At 35.3% G+C, this 18,548-nt stretch overlaps 1 protein-coding gene across 1 annotated transcript in view; it reads left to right on the forward strand.

The window, feature by feature from the left end:
* Positions 1-18,548, forward strand: part of MDGA2 (MAM domain containing glycosylphosphatidylinositol anchor 2) — a gene marked incomplete at its 5' end in the record, with an annotated part of 811,681 nt that overhangs the window by 389,224 nt on the left and 403,909 nt on the right. The window lies entirely within an intron of this gene.

Below are 18,548 nucleotides of genomic sequence, written 5' to 3' on the forward strand. Positions count from 1 at the left end.
ATTCAGTAATTCCTCTAGATATTAAAGTTTCATAATTCAGCTTATTTCTCTCTCTACTCTTTATCTTCTCTTCTTTCTTTTTTTAAATATCAGTTCCTTCCCTTGTCATATGGTTAACTCAAATAAATTATGGATTTACCTTCATAAATATTTTAGAGACTATTTTATTTAATATGAATGTTACTGATCATAATCCCATATACTCCTTCTATTTCTAGACATAAATAGTAATTGGTTGCCGTCTCTGTGCTCTGTGGTAGGTAACATTCCCTCTTACTCTTTCTCTCCTTTTGGGTGTTATGGTTTGCAGTACAGGTACTAAGTGGTCATCATGTTTGCTTTAACATCTACTTTCAGTATTCATCTCCCATCCTGGGCTGGAGCAATAGCACAGTGGGTAGGACATTTGCCTTGCATGAGGCCAACCCAGGTTCGGTTCCTCCACCTGTCTCGGAAAGCCTGGCAAGCTATTGAGAGTATCTTGCCCACACGGCAGAGCCTGGCAAGCTACCCATGGCGTATTCCATATGCCAAACACAGTAACAACAAGTCTCACAATGGAGACATTACTGGTGCCCGCTTGAGCAAATGGATGAGCAACAAGATGACAGTGATAATGACGACAGTGATAATGACGACAGTGATGATCTCGCATCCTGAGAGAGAAAAAGAGGGAGCCTTCCAAGCATCATTTACTTAGTGGTCCCTTTTCTATCCCAGCTGCCTTTTCTCAGATGCTAAAGGTAAGCCATTGTTGACAGAGACCTAGGGACAATTACTAAGCACATCAACATCAACAGGTACATGAAGATAATAGGTTGGGGTATTTTTACATAAGTATCAGAGGACATGCTTAAAATGTCAACTCCTCACAGTTTCCTATTTTATTTTTGCCCCATACTGCTTCTGTATCTAAAAAACCCTAAACAGTCTTAATCTATAACTGCCCTGTGCATTTTTGCAGCAGTCAGACATTTATTATCTGCTCTATTCTTTCCTGCTGTCTTATTCTCTCCTGAGTGCATTTTTACAAACATTTTGCTTTCTTATACCTAAATGATCTTACCTGTCGGTAAATCCTGGGGCTTTTTGTTAGGATTCTGATTTCCCATAGTTTGCCATACCACTTTACAGTTTTTGTTCAATCAATGTATATAGCAATCAATAATTAAACATCTCACATTTCATTTTAATTAATGAAAAGCTTTCTATGAATAGAAATTTCCCCTAGGTCATTATCCGGTTCACAATGCATAAATCAATCTGACCTGGGTTATATCACTTATAGGCACAGAGACAGTTATAACCCCCAAGCACTACTGGGTGTGACCACCAACCCCAACCTTTGGAATAATAAAAACTAAAATTTAACTACTCCATTTTATATAAATCTCTGGACCCAACAATTTATTTAATTCTTCCAAATGATTGTGACATACATGACAGTTTGAGAACCACTTTAGAACATTATCTTCAAAAACACTGAATTAAAAATAAAAGACTGAATTTTGTATAGTTGCTCTGAATTATGTAACTCTGTCATATACTGAATAACTAAATAGTTTGCAAACAATAATTCACTTAACATATCCAGTATGTATAGATATTAAAGTAGGATCATTTATTACTTCAAAATTTAATGATTTCACAAAGATTAGGAAACTTACTTTTTTCCTTAGAAAAAGTGAATCTTTAAAAACACCACTACCTGCAGTTTTGATAGCAGGCTTGATGAGTCTTATGTAACTGTAGAGATATAAAGCTAAACTTCTAAAATCCTCTAAATTTTAAACTGAGGAAAAATCATAAGTTATTTAACATTTTGGCAAAGGGAAGAAAATTACATCCTAATTCAGTTTATTTTTACAATTTTTTAAAGTTTTATTTTCATGTATTTTTTTCATGGCTAACCTTGTAATGCAACTTTTGCATTTTTAAAATGACTCATCAGTTTAAACATCTTCCATTCATTTATCAATTATTTGTATATCTTTTATCATTGCTTGATTTTTAAAAAAATCTTACTAATATAATGTGAGGGTCTTTGTCCAGAAGGCAAGACGAATGTAGGCTTTTCATCTCCTTTAAAAACAAAACAAGGATTAAAATATGCTCCAGTCCAAACACTTCCACTTTCATGTGCTTTCTGAGTGAGATTTCATTAAGTAATAAATTTGTCAGTAAATTATTTTTAAAAATCACTCTTCAAAAGTAATTAGGTTTAAACAGAACAGTAATCTAGGAAACAATAGAATTATCTATTGGTTTATTTCAGTTCACTTCTAGAGAGTGTATGTTTTTGGATTTCAGAGACATTTTTCAGTTTTATAATGGGATTATATTCAGTCATTTAATTGCTGTATAAATGTGCTTCTGATTGTCAGGCTTTAATAATGTTTTATCTTCATGAATCTGTGTAGTCATAAGGTGATCCTTTTTCCAGGATAACAATTTTAGAAAACCTTGTTAGCAGGTTCTTCAATTTGAAGTCTTTAATGCTACATGTTTGTTGCTTTTTATAAATATTTGATATATTTCATAATTTCATATATTTTATCTGATTCAATCTACTGAATTTCTTAAAATAATATTGCACACATGAAAAATGGCATTATATTTTAACTTATATTTATTAAGTGAACAGAATTAGAATCTATTCAAGTAATATTTATTCATAGTATTCAATATACTACTTTGTTTTTGATAAATCCATAAAAACTAGCTCTGTATACTATATAATATAATGTGAAAGATTATCCAGCTGCAGCAACTAATCTTTATGCCAGTAGATTTTTGGAGAGGATGTGGAGAAGGATTTAGAGTATCACAGAGATGATTAACCACAAATTTTTTATCAGCTGTTATTTTTGCAATTTTTACCTGTGTGTGTGTGTACACAAGTGATCACTCATATACTCAGCCCAATATCCTGACTATATATTTTTATTAAGTTCATGGTTACAGGGTAAATGTACTCAAAATAGCTTGTTTAGGAGATAGCACTTTTAGACTTTCTGAAGTGAAAATCATACTTTTAAATACCTCTGTTTTCATTCATTTAAAATGAACAGGGCTAGAGTAATAGCACAGTGGGTATGGAGTTTGCTTTGCGTGAGGCCAACCCGGGTTCGATTCCCAGCATCCCATAACCCCTTTAGTATTTCTCCAGCTCAGGAAAGCCATTTTTGCTGATCACTCTATTATATTTTTAAACCGTGATTTATTTTATTTTTAGCACATTAACAAAAACCAAATAATTATTAATTTGAGTTTGCAGGCCATAGGCAGAAATTATTTAGGACTTAACTTCTATTACTTCTGGTTCTGGCTCAGGGTTCACTCCAGGGAGTCCTCGAGGCACCATACATGGTATCAGAGACCAAATCAAGGTCCCTTGCATGTGTGGCAAGTGCTTTATCCCCTGTACTATCTCAGTGACACCAGTTTGGTTTTGTGCCACACCTAGCAGTGCTCGGGACTTACTTCTGGCTTTGCACTCAGACATTATGGCTAGGATGTAGGGTGACCATATTTAGTTCCTGGATTCGAGCCTGGGTCAGGCACAGCAATTGCCCTATCTGCTCTGGTCCATGACCCCAATTAAAAAAATAATGAAAAAACTTTTTTCCTTAAGAGGTATAATAATTGATTTATTTATAGAGATATGTGAGTCTATATTTCATTTTATTGCCATCTTTATGCATAAGAGGTACATTTTATCATTCATCACAAACATTCACTGGAAGTTTATCGGTATACTTAATAAGCTTGTAACTGAGTCATTGATATAAAAACATACTCTTCTATAAACAGTAATTCTAAGCTGTCAATTATTACTACACAATTTCAGAAAATCAAATTGGTAAGTGTAGCATTCCTACATCTCCCACTAATATTGGTTTTGGTTATATCCCTGGCTTTGGCAACTGGAGTTTGAGCTAGTTATAATATGTCAGGAATTTGATAATATTTGGTCAGAGAGAATTTTAGTTCGAAGCTCTCTTTCATGATGTGTTTAATCGACTGTAAGTATACTAACAGTCAGACTGGTGTTCTGCTACAGCAGATTTTTGAAATCTGAATACCATGAGGACTTGTGTAGAGACAAGTATAGTAGCTGCCTTTAAAGAGTATTGCTGAAGCGCTCAGAGGACTCAGAGATAGTGTGATGTTAGCACAAGTTCATGTATGAGACTTATTTTTGAAAGTTCTCAAAGGACACCTGTCATGGTAAGGAATGCACCGCTTAAATGGGTGCTGGAATATTTGTGAAGCAAAGGGTTACTATCCTCAGCAGATGAGTTTGAAGAAAGAAATGGTTCTAAGAAACTAGCTCTCCAAAATCAAAAGGAAAATAGGATTCTGAAATGATGGGATTGGGTTGAATACTGTGATGAACAGTAAAGTCTGGAAGGCTACCAACTTGTTTTTCACTTTATTAGCAAAGATTTCTGTTTTTGGGTAATTTATTCTCTCTCTCCTTCTTTTCCTCTCTCTCTTTCTGACTCTCTCTCCCCATCTTACAATGAGTTACTGGGACATAAAATCATTATAAGTCAATAAATATATGCTGCTTTATAATGGTTTTATGGCTTTTTGTCCCAACAACTTATTCTAAGTTGACAATATTCTAAATCAAAAACTCATTTAATATGCTTAACACACTAAATATCATAGCTCTGTCTAACCATAAATGTGCTCAGAACACTTAACATTAGCTTGTAGTTGAAAAAACTCATTTAACAAAAAGTCTATATTACAATGAATCATCATCAGTGTATTGTGTTCTCTGTTGGAGACTGTCTGTAATTGAGATCTATTGTATTGTTCATAGTAAAAATGTATCATTTTAAGGTAATTAGTTGCAGATATCTAAATGTATAAGTTCTGTTCTGTTACATGGACACTAATGTATTATACTTTGCATTGTTGTCATTAAAATAATACCATTAGTGTTTCCAGAAGTGTAGTATTTAACTGGTGATAACTATCTCTAAATGGTAAATATCCCACAGTATGGCTTTCATCCTCAGATTCTTAATATCCCTCTTCCCCAAAGTTACTGAGTTGTCAATTAAATATAATGCATCAAAAAGTCAGTTAATATGAAAGTATTATTTTAAATGAAATGAGTCAGAAAGAGAGATAGGCAGAGAAAGATTGCACTCATCTGAGAAATATAAAGTAACAGAATGGGAGACTAACATCCAAGAGTAGTGGAGATAAATACCAGGAGGTTTGCTCCACAGTTTGGAAGCCGGCCTCACATGCTGGGGGAAAAGGCAGCTCAGATAGAGAAGGGACCACCAAGTAAAGTGTGGTAGGGGGACCCACTGGGGATGGGAGATGCGTACTGAAAGTGGACTATAGATCAAACATGATAGCCACTCAATACCTCTATTGAAAACCACAACACCCAAAAGGAGAGAACAAAAGGGAATCCCCTGCCACAGTGGCGGGGTGTGGTGGTGGGGTGGAGGGGGTGGGAGGGATATTGGCATCATTGGTGGTGGAGAATGGGCACTAGTGGAGGGATGGGTACTTGAGCATTGTATGACTGAAACACAAGCACGAAAATATGTAAATCTGTAACTGTACCTCGTGGTGATTCACTAATATTTTTTTAAATCAGTTAATTTGATTATAATCCTATCATGAAAAAATACATTAAGACTATACTTAGGTTAATGGAGATAGATTTTTATATACTATGTATGTATACACATATAGGTTACACATATGCAAATAAAGATAATAAAATATGAACGTTGGGCACATTAAACCCTACTTTTTTTTTTTTTTTTGCTTTTTGGGTCACACCCGGTGATGCTCAGGGATTACTCCTGGCTCTTCACTCAGGAATTACCCCTGGCAGTGCTCAGGGGACCATATGGGATTCTGGGTATCGAACCCGGGTCAGCCTTGTGCAAGGCAAACGCCCTACCTGCTGTGCTATCGCTCCAGCCCCAACCCTACTCTTTTAAAGCAAATAAATATAGTAGTACTCTGCTTATGATCCTACTGAATTTAATTTCCTGTTAATTTATGGTCAAAATCCCAATCACTTAGCGCATGCTTTAGTTTGACTTTAAAATAAAAAAGGTTGAAATGTAAGTTTAATCCATTTAACTGCAGTTATAAGAACCACTGACCATCCACTTCTGTGCTAAAGAATATCCAGTTAAATTGGTAATTAATAATCTACCAGTGCTATTTTTATGCATGGTGTGTTTATTCCAAATTAGACTTCTCACAGTCTTTTCTTGAAATGTTCAAAAAGGCTTTAGAAATCAATATGGAAGCAGTTAAAACAATAGTACAGTGGGTAGGGACCTTTCACACAATGGATCCAGTTTTTATTCCTGGCACCCCATATGATCGAAGTGCTGTCAGGATTGATCCCTAATCTCTGAGCCAGGAATAAGCGCACAACACAGTCAGATGTGGCCACAAAACAAAACAAAACAAAAATATCAGTAAGAAATAAAAATATTTCCATGATCTGAAGAAACTTAACATATGCTACATAAGGATAGTGCTTTTTTCAAAAAAAAGGAGAAAATAATTATTTTAAATGACTCCATCATTTCTTTTCTGAAGAATTGTTAATCCTTTATTTTGATTTTCTCTTAGCATCAACATCTTAACAAAAACCTAAAAGTAATATTTATCTTCCTGACAGTTTTATCTTTTTTCATCAGTAAACATCGATTTCTTCCTTTTTTTCTGTTTTTTGTGGTACATTATCCCATACAGCCCAGTCCATTCTTGTTTACTTACTTGCTTTTGGCAGAAATATTTAAGTGATATTGGATAAGCTTGAACAGAACAAAATCCTTAAGTTATTAAGTGTCATCTCTGTCAGTTGCCATAGAGAAATTCCAGAAAGAAATCCCATGTTTTGTTTTTATTTTAAGATTTATTTTCAGGCAATCAGGTCTTTATGGGATGAAACCAAAATTAGTTTTGCATTGACTTTGTCATATTATCTGAATCACTAATTTATTTGAATTTGAATAACTTCACAATGTCATCAGGAATATGGAATTCAAAATTGCACACTTTCTGAAAGGATCTCTGAAATTACATGAAGCATTATTCATGTTACTATATAAAATACTTATAAACACATTTTGTGATATATATAGATTCCATACCAGCTAATCTTCAATATTAGCTTCAATGGCTCTCTAATTCTAAAAGTGTACAAGTATCTGAATTGTCACTTGTTTAATTTCATTAATTATAATAGTTTCTTAGACCTCTATAACAAAGTGTTATATACTGGATGATGTAAAACAACAAAAATCTATTCTCTCTTGTTTTAGAGGCTATAGTGCTTAAATTATGCATCTAAAGTGTTAAAGTATTTGATTCTTTCTAGTTGCAGTATTGGTCATCCATCACTGGCCTTCAGTTGCATCAATCACTCCAATCTATGCCTCTGTAAAAATTATCTGTCTGTCTCTCTGTGCATCCCATTTTCTTCACTTTACAGACACTAAACTAGTGTAACCTTATTTGAGCTATCTGACTAGCATCGCATTCTGAGGTATTGGGAGTGAGGATTTCAACACTTATTTTTTGACCACACATTTTATTACACATGCCACAAAATTAGTTCTTTCAATTATATAGTTCAGTCACTATAGCTGGCCTATAGTGACTGAACTATATAATTAAAATATAGCTGGTCTGCAGCCACCTTTAAAGTGCTAGTTATAGAGCCAGAAGAGGGTAGATAGAATAGTACCATGAGTTCTAACCCAATTCAATCCTTCACACAATATGCTATCACTAGCATAAGCAGTATGGCCCTGGTGGCCCCTTCCACTGCAACGTCCCCATAACCTCACATCCTCAGGTACTAGCATTCAAGCATCTGGAACCTATGGTGACTCTGAGGCTCCTGAACACCATAATGTAAGAGACCCATAAGTAAATAAGTAAATAAAAATAAAGATCATTAATGCATATACTGCTACACTGGGTGTCACTGATCTTGAAAGAAGTTGTAGTGCCTTTACTACTGATTCTAATATATATTTTTTCTTCTTTTTTTTTTGCTCCCCCCTCTTAATTAAATAGAATGGCTTATTTGTTTCTTCCTTTTTGTTGTGTCAAAGTAGTTTGCTTAAGTGCCCTTTCTATGTGCTCCAGTAAACCTAGTCATTTCTTTTTATTTCTTTTTTATTATTATTAGTGGATCACTGAGAGGTACAGTTACAGACTTACAAATGTCTGTTCTTACATTTCAGTCATATAATGGTCAAATATCCATCCCTCCACCAGTGCCCATTTTCCACCACCAATGGTCCCACTATCCCCACCCGTTCCCCTCCCCCAACCCCGCCTCTATGGCAGAACATTCTCTTTTGCTCTCTCTCTCCTTTTGGGTATTGTGGTTTAAAATAGAGGTATTCATAGGAATTAGCAACTCCTGAAAGGGAAAAAGGTGACCACCATAGACCAAGCTCACCCACAATCCCTGATTGCACCAAGAGGGAAACTAATAGTTTCCCCACCTCCTAATCATTTCTTTAGCCATCATAATATATCATAGATTACTTCTCTGGAGAAAAGGTACAAATTTAGACTCAAGTAAAAGTTCATTTTTTGAATTTCTATCTTCTGTACTTTATATCCCTATTGTTATTTTATTTTACTTCCCTTTCAAATCTTTTTTTCTTATGTGCAGGGGATAGTAGCAGTAACTTTATAGTAGCACTGCACTGTAGTAGCACTGTTGTCCCATTGTTCATCGATTTACTTGAGTGGGCACCAGTAACATCTCCACTTTAAGACTTGTTGTTACTGTTTTTGGCATATAGAATACACCATGTTCTCCCATGTGGGTAGGATACTCTTGCCAGGTTCTGCCATGTGGGTGGATACTCTTGATAGCTTGCCAGGCTCTCCAACAGGAATGGAGGAATCGCTCCAGTCCAAATTTATAGTAAGGTTTTTTAATTCTAACAATTAAATAAAGTACCAGGAAGGTTTAATAATTGTTTTGAATTGTTTCCCTATACAAATTGTAAATTCATAATTCTCTGCCTAAATAATGTTAAGATGATAGAAGCCTGTTTTTATTTATCAAAAAATGGGAAAAGTCACTAACTAAAGAAATTAGAACAGAGCTGGACCAGACAATGCTAAGAATTCATGTTGCCATCTATGCCTAGTTAATTTGCTTCTAGGTTTTGAAGGAATATAATCACTATTGTTCATATGACACAAAACCCATAGCCCAAGGATAGATTAATTATTCCATAGCAACAGGTCTTTTGGATGCATAAGATAGGGTGCATGACTCATCAGTGTATTTTTTCTCATCAGTACATTTATTCACTGGACTTCTGCCTGTAGATCAACATTCTACCTTTAACTGATATGTATGATAGCAAGTTCACAAATATGCCTATGTTTTAATGATGTACTATAACATCATATTTATCAGTCTAAATATTGATAAATGCTTTAGACCATCTATCTAGTGATTTTATGTATTAAACAAAGCACTGTAGCACTGTTGTCCCATTGCTCATTGATTTGCTCGAGTGGGCACCAGTAATGTCTCCATCGTGAGACTTGTTATTACTGTTTGGCGTATTGAATACGCCACAGGTTGCTTGCCAGGCTCTGCCATATATTAAATAAAAACTACAATTAATTTATTATTAGATATACACATAATCTAAACCTATAACACATAACACTCCTCATAATCATGTCTACTTAAATTTCTTGTTTTTACTTTGTTGCCTAATATAACTTACTGACAGAGTGTAAATCATAGTTTTCATTGACATATGGTTTTATTTTAAAAAATGAGCTTCTATCAGGACATAATTCTACTTGAACAGATAACCGCAGTAAATGTTGCTCTTATGTCACATGGTGGTAATTTATAGTTGGACAAGGAAAACAGAAGGCATACATTAGAAAATTAGGACATTCTCAAAAATTCTGGCTTTGGGTCAGAGAGCTAGTACAGAGGGTAAGAAACTTGCTGCTATCTTTAGTTTCCCACACTACATAGGGACCACCAGCACTGCTAAGAGTGATCCCCCAAAACAGAGTCAGGAGTAAGCCCTACCTGGTATGTCCCCCACCACCAAAAAACACTGAGCTTCAAATCGAGGAGACTTAATGTAGTAAATGAGTTTTACAGAGAAACCTGGCTTTTTCTTCTGTTGTCCAGTGTCATGACAGTCCCTATCTATTATAGATCAGGATCATCTGGGAAAAATAATATGGAACTCTTTTATTTCCTCTTCCAATAACACAGAGAAAAATAAAGGAAGGTTTATGTGAAGAAACTTCCCACTATATAGCCTACCTGGGGATTGCTGGCATGGTTCTAGGCAGTTATCCACAATGGTGAATAAGGTTATATAAGGTTATAAAACTCATTTTATAGGTTAATAAACTTGATATTGTTAGAATAATGAGAGCAAATTAGTTATGAGTTTGCATTTTCTAAACTCATGAAGACGGATACACATACAAACAATGTAAAAATCAGGTTAGTCATTTATAATTAGAAATTCAATTGTATATTACAATTGGTCTACTTGAAAATTAGAGTGGGAAGCTGCAGATAATGCTAATTATGATCAAAATGCCTAGTTTTAAACTTGCAGTAGTAAATTGATTAGTCTCTGCTCTTGTCTAACAGAATTACTCTCCCTCTAGCACACCAATTGTGAAACCAAATAAGAGGAAATTATATTAGTGAGCAAGGACTTTCATGTAAGGTAGTTGAAGGACATTGAATCTATTATAGGATAGAAAATCTTAACATCTGAACCCAGTGGTAATTTCCTCTCTCTTGGACAGTCCCACAAAGTAACTACTTTCCAATTCGTCCAACTTAAAGCTTCCTTTTTCAGTGCTAAAGCTGACAATTTCTCTCTTGATTGATACATTCTTTCTTTAGATGTATTAATATTAATTCATTCAATCATACTATACTCAAATTTCAGAAAGATGTTAACAATTTGACTTCATTATGTGACTTTGCATACTCTGTTTTGTAATTATAGCTGTCCTCTTGTCCTCTACCAGAACAATAATGTCATCAATATTTCTAAAGCCTTTAGGTTGATTTCACTTAAGTATATTTTATTAGAACTGGAAAGCCACAATGAAACCTTGGAAACACCTTGTCCTTTACAATGTATACTCTACACACAGGTGTAAACAAATGAAGCAGACTATAATACCTTGAAAAAGGACTATATGTCTAAACAATGTGAAACTAGACAGAATTTCAAATCATTGTTTTCTATTCATGCAATGCTACATTATTTTATAGTTTGTTTCGATTTATCACAGAATAAGTCCTCCCAATTCATTTTGTACATGCTCGACTACTGTAGCTTTATTACATATTTCTATATAAATTTTAAAATAAACCACCTTGAAATGAAGACTTAAAAATTTCATATTTGATATTTTTGTTGAAATTATAAAAATCTAACAGGACAGGCTCTTAAGAAGCATCTCAGAGACCAAGAGGAAAAAAAAAGAAATTAGCTCTGTGATTCAGACAGAAAGCAGACTTAAATGTCAAAGAGAGTAGTAGTTTCAGTAGTAGTAAGAAAATTGCAGCATTACCAGTATTGACAGTAATACTATTAGCACCTCTATTTTCTAGGCACTGTGCTTAAATTATGTATGTGCTTTATTTAATATAATACTCATAAAAACATTTTAGGAGCAAAGTCATGACTGGAGCCTCGAGCCCTTAATGAATCACTCTGTGGCATGTCCAAGGAAGTTAATCTCAAGCAATCTATTATGAACTACTATTTATTAACTGTGTTCTGGAAGAGGAAGATCAAGAATGTCTTCAGTAGGGCTCCTCATGAGATAGCTGATCTCCCACAGCAAAACAAAACTTAATGGAAATTTTAAAAAGTAGAGCTGGCAGTGACCAGTTGTGACTTTTTAAAATGTCAGATAGCTAAATGCCCTAGGTCTAAGGAACATATATGAGCATCTTATAGAATTTTCTAAATTGCATCTTTGTATAACCTCATTAAATGTAATTTTGAAGTTCACCAACATCACCTACATTAGACATTAATATTATTTAAGTTTATTTGGGGGACAGATAAATACTACCAGGGTTATGGCACATGCCTTACAATTCAGCCAACTGGTTCAATCCCTTGGACTGTGTTTGGCCTCCCAGGCACTACCAACAGTGTCAATACCCAGAACCAGAAACAATCACTGAGCACCAGGAAACATACCCTGCAAGGGCCCCCAAATAAATAAATACAGTTCTTGGACTCTGCATGCATATAGAGCCCCACGTTCAGTAAATATGGTTGGGGCCCACAAATTTATGTTTCTGTAGTTGCCCAGGTGATAAATTATTGTTGTTTCAGGGAGGATATTATAAATGGAACATAATGTATTTCTAATAAATTGCAATAGTAAAATGTTAGCCAGTGAGACTTGATCATTTTCAGACTACCTTGATGAAAATGATACTATTACAAAAAATGGAAAGAGAGTAAAAGTGACTTGTCATGCAATGGAAGTGATTGCCCTTGGGGCCTGGCATATGCAGGCATGCTCTCTGGCCTTTTAGATTATATCTCTTGCTTTCAAATGATTTTTTAAAATAGTTCTCTCCGATATTTTAGGACATACAGAATAGAAGAAGGGAATGATAACTGAAAAATAGGTTACTTTGCATTCAATACCTTTTTTTCTAGTTATAATATTGTTGCTGATTTTAAGTGAAGAATGTATTTAATAGGTATGTTAGGATGAATAATTACTCCAACATATCACACAAAAATCACTAAGACCTGTCAAATATTACAAGTATTTATAATAAATATTTAAAATAACAAAATAATGAAGCCTTAATGAGCAGAATTTTCTAGACATGTATTTTTCTGAAAATGTACAATTATTTTCTTTCCTGGTACAAAGATAAACAAATACTATTTTGAGGAAAAAAGCATCTTTAGAAATGGATGATATCTAATACAGTCTGGGACAAAGTGTAGAATTTTAAAATTGCTATTTTTAACCCAAGATATAATAGACTTCTGTAGGGATCATCAGTGCCCCATCCGTAAGTGAAATACACTGAAGGAATTTAAAATAAGTGAATCAGCATGACAATACCTAACCCAATGATCATTCTTACCTAAAAAAGTGAGACAACTGTATAATGTATACAAGAATTTCCTTGCATAATATATCGTGTTGCTTCTTGATGAAAAGCACTAGAAAATCCATGGTATCTCTCCTGACTTACTTTTCCTCCTTACTATTTCCAAATAAATTCTAAAATATGACCTAAGTATAATAAATCTGAGGGACCAGAGAGATTATACACTGAATAAAGTGCTTGTCTTACATACAACTGACCCAGGATCTGTCTCACCTCTTAGTAGTGATCCCTGAGCAAAGAATAAGGAATAAGCCATTAGCACTGTTGATTGTGGCTCTAAGCCCCACCCCTACCGCCCAGAAAAAGAAGGGGGGGGGTAAAAGAAGTCTATAGAATTCACTAACAGTTTCCTGAAAACATGGACTTGAAGCAGCATCAGTATGCAATTTTGACCTGAATATAGATATGAGAAAACATACAAGAGAAATCAAAGCATATTAGATGATAGATAGTAGGGAGTAGTAGGGTAGATTGTGTCACACATAAGACACTTGATTATAGGATCTTTGCATAATGAATAGACCTTTTAAAGAATCTGTATAATATTTTATATATGTAAATATATATTTGAGATAAAATGAGGACCACCTAGCAGTTTGATCTTACTTTGTATAAAATAATTTTTGCTCATATTTACCAGATTATGTTAACATAATGTTAAGAAAAACATGGAAATTTTTCTTAATATGTCAATAAAGACACTGTGACACATTAACAGAAAATATATGTCTAGAATTTGCTTAAGATACTTTAAGAAACTTTTTTTTTAAATCGAATCACTAAGAGACATCACTGTACCACTGTATCACTGTCATCATGTTGCTCATCAATTTGCTCGAGCAGGCACCAGTAACATCTCCATTGTGAGACTTGTTACTTTTTTGCAATATCGAATATGCCATGGGTAGCTTGCCAGGCTCTGCTGTGCTGGCGGGATACTCTCAGTAGCTTGCTGGGCGCTCCGAGAGGGGCTGAGGAATTGGACCCAGGTCAGCCACTTGCAAGGCGAAGGCCCTACCCGCTGGGTTATCACTCTACCCCACTAGGAGACATAGTTACAAAATTGATCATCATTTGATTTCAATCCTACAATATCCCAACATCTCAACCCTCTATAAGTGTACATTTTCCACCATCGGTGTCTCCAGTTTCTCTTCTGCCACCGTGCCCACCCCACACATACACGTTCTAATGATGTTTTTTTTTTTTCTTTTTTGGTTCATACCCTATGATGCACAGGGGTTACTCCTGGCTTTGCACTTAGGAATCACTTTTGGTGGTGCTCGGGTGACCATATGGGATGATGAGACTCGAAACCCGGGTTGGCCGAGTGCAAAGCAAATGCCTTGCCCGCTGTACTATTGTTCTAGCCCCATCAAATGAGATTTTTAAGATGAAAGTAGATAAGGGAGCTACAAATGGTCAAATGAAAAAATATTGTTTATGAAAGCTTTGCCAGGGGCATATGTAAGTTCATTAAACCATGCTTCTTATTTTTGTGTATGATTAAAATTTCCCAGGGAATAATGATAGACATTAAAAGTTTACTTTTGAGTTGAGCTAATGGTAGACTTGAGGGTGATTGATATAAATAATGGATTATGGAGTATGCAGAGTCCTGTAACTCAGTCTGGCAGTGAGACCATGTTTTAGCATGAAAATAGTTTAATTTTTTTTTTGGAGGAGCTTCTATGCAGTACTCATCATGGTTTCTCCAAGCAATTTGTGGCCAACCAGATTGACAGTTCAATACAGATCCTAAAGATTCTGTGCTAATCAATTCCTGTGTGGCCAAGATATTACCAGGCATAGCCCTGGAAGCCTGAGTACATTGTGGGTAACCTTGGTGGGCCCTGATCACCATCAAGTTGGCAGTAGTGGCCTTGGTGATTTCCTGCACCACAGGTTCTGAGCAGCATGACATCCTCATGCCCTCACATTGAATTGCCAACCCAGTTGACCAAGCATCTTCAGAAATAACACCTGAGCATCACATCAGAGGCCTCTCCCCCTCTGAAGAAAACTTCCACTTATAAATGAGATCTGATATCTGTCCTTTGCTGTGTGAATTATCTCTCCAAGCAGAATACACTTATCTTATCAGTGATATCACACATGGCAACATTTCCACCTTCCTTGTGCCTTATGGCTAATGGGATTCTCTTGCATGTATTTACCATATTTTCCTCATCCATTCATCTATTAATGAATACTTAGGTTATCCCCAGAGGTTGGCTTCTAGGACTAATGCTCTAATAAACATGAGAGTGCAGATTATATCCATTTCATAGTCTGTTTCATCTGGTGCTATTGGCCCTGGAATCAACAATAAACACACTATCTTGTCTTCTGTACTTTCTTAATGGATGGCTCTGTAATCATACAGAACCTTATGATGACAGGTGGTCAAACTTATTTCTCCTGGGGTGCTCTTCCAGGGTTATTAAAGCTGGTTTGGAATCAAAGTACCTTGGGCCATTGGAAATGTGTGCTGTTTATATTCTTCTTTCTTCTGTTCCACACTTGATGTATATCTGAACATATTTTAAAGCTAGTTGGGACTTAGAATTTAAAAGTTATTTATTTTCTAGTCCTTTTTGTTACTAATAACTCAATATCAAATAATTGAATATCTAAATCTGGTGAAACCATGCACATGGTGTGACATGAACTATGACACTTGAGTTTTTCAAAAAGATGAAAAGAATAAAAAGAGGATTTGTGTGATGTGTAATTATGTGTTGTGAGTGCTTATTTTGGATGGAGCTAATATTTAAATATAAAAAAGGAAAATTAGAAGGAAGTATGATTTCTAGAAAATATCTCAGAGTAAGAATAACATGAAAATCTTGATAAATAAATTAAAATTAATGTTTTATTATTATTATTATAGTAATAATAATTAAGCTTTAGTCCCTGGCATCCTATATGGTACTCAGAATCCCACCAGGAGTAATCCCTGATATCTGAGTCAGGAGTAAGCTCTGAACACTGTTAGGTATAGCCACAGAACAAACAAAAAAAAACACAAAACAATTGATTCTAAAATATCACCAATTGTGTGAGGGAATTTCTAGTGGGTGCATAGATTATAAAATTTGTTATTTGGAAATACAATAAAAATAATGCTACTGGATCTGAGAGTGAATTTATTTTAATGTACTCAAGATATAGACATACTCACATATGGCACTAACATTACATATAGGATATACATATGTTGATCAAGAAATTTAGCTTCATAATTTTTAAACTACCTACAAGTTGAAAACAATCTAAATATGAAATAGTAACATACCATATAAGTAAATAGATTCAAAATCCAATGCAACAAAATTCAATAAGGTACTATAAAGTTATTATAAAAGGAATAAGGTCTTTATCCTATGTTTTGATTTCCAACTATTCCCACTATATATATTTTTAAGGGAGGCAGGAAGGAGGACAAAATGACTAAATGGTGGGAAAAGAGAGTGCTATCATTTTTCTGAAAATTTCATGATAGCTTTGAAAGAATATGCAAAAAGCTAATTATAACATGCACTATTTTAAACAGAAGCCCTGAGAGACAAGCCAAGGAGAAACATGATTACTTTTTACTCTAAATGTGCAAGTTATGTGAATATAGTATCTAATTTCCTTCTTTTCTTTTAAAAATTCGTTTGGGGGCACTTCTGGCTATGCTCTGGGCTTTTTTCTGGTTCTGTACCCAAAGATCACCCCTGGTGGTGCTTGAAGGAGCCCATGAGGCCCGTCTTTTGATTTCATAATACATACATTAACGATACCATTTATAACTATATAATTTTAAAAGCTTGTTCTCAAGGGGTGTGTAAAAATTAAAACAGGAAAAATATTCTAATATGACCTCCTTCAGTAAGCTCACTAATGAATTCAGATATTTAGGTGACAACCAGAATTTGAGTCTCAGCAGAGATTTCACTGGAGATCCTGGACACCTGTCAAATCTGTCTTGATAGACTCTTCAGTGTCTGGGGAAGCTGGTCTCTGAGTACAGCCTCTAGGGGGCAACCTTTCCTAATGCCACTGCCAGCCAGTCACAGTTCCTAATAATCCTTCAAAAGGATATCCTTCTTTTCTTTTCTCCTCTTTTCTTTCCTTTTCTAATTTCTATCCTCTTTTTTCTTTTGTTCTCCTTTCTTCTCTTTTTGTTTGTTTCTTTTTTTTTAACTTTTGTGTTCACACCTGGCAGTACCTAGGTTGGCCCCAGCAGTGCTCAGGGGACCATAGGTGGTACTAGGGATATGAGCCAAGGACAACTGCAGCCACATCCAAGACAAATGCCTCAACTCCTGAAACATCCCTGCAGACCCAAGGAGGCACATTTTCCTTAGTATTATTATTTTCCACATTGAATGTCTTCTCTGTTGGTGCAGCTGCATTTATTTTCTTTCAGTATTAATTCTGCCAAGAGTCTATTTCCTGCTCGGGAGAGCCTGGCAAGCCCCAGTGGCGTATTCATATCCCAAATACAGTAACATATATATACATGTGTGTAAATATATATATATATATATATATATATATATATATATATATATATACCTCTCGGAGAGCCCGGCAAGCTACCAAGAGTATCCCGCCTGCATGGCAGAATCTGGCAAACTACCCGTGGTGTATTCAATATGCCAAAAACAGTAACGATAAGTCTCATTCTCCTGACCCTGAAAGAGCCTCCAATCATTGTGAAAGACGAGTAAGGAGAGGCTGGTTACTCAGGGTTGAGCGTAATTGAGACATTACTGGTGCCCACTCGAATAAATCGATGAACAACTAGATGACAGTGATACAATAACAGTGATTAATTCTGCTAACCAAGTAGATTTTAAAACTCAGTTGTTTTTCCTGTAAGCTTTTATCTCTCCCCATAAACATACCTCACCACCCCCCTACCACGCCCCCATCCAACTGCTTAAATATTCTTTTCCTCTTTCTTTTTCTACCCCTTCTGGTTGTTGCATATAATTCTTCTGCCTAGTCTTTTCTTTCTCTTCATCTCTACATTAGTCTTGTGCAACATCTGACTTTTGCTCACCTTAACATTAGCAAGAGGGGCCGGAGCGATAGCACAGCGGGTAGGGCGTTTGCCTTGCACGCGGCCGACCCGAGTTTGATCCCCGGCATCCCATATGGTCCCCCAGCACCGCCAGGAGTAATTCCTGAGTGCAAAGCCAGGAGTAACCCCTGAGCATCGCTGGGTGTGACCCAAAAAACAAAAAACAAAAAAAAACAAAACAAACAAAAAAAACATTAGCAAGAATACCGAGGAATTGATTACTTAGAGCTCATTTCATAATTATCAACATTTCCAGCAAATTGGGAA

The sequence above is a fragment of the Sorex araneus genome, chromosome 3 (genome assembly GCF_027595985.1).
Source record: "Sorex araneus isolate mSorAra2 chromosome 3, mSorAra2.pri, whole genome shotgun sequence".
Lineage (NCBI taxonomy): Eukaryota > Metazoa > Chordata > Mammalia > Eulipotyphla > Soricidae > Sorex > Sorex araneus.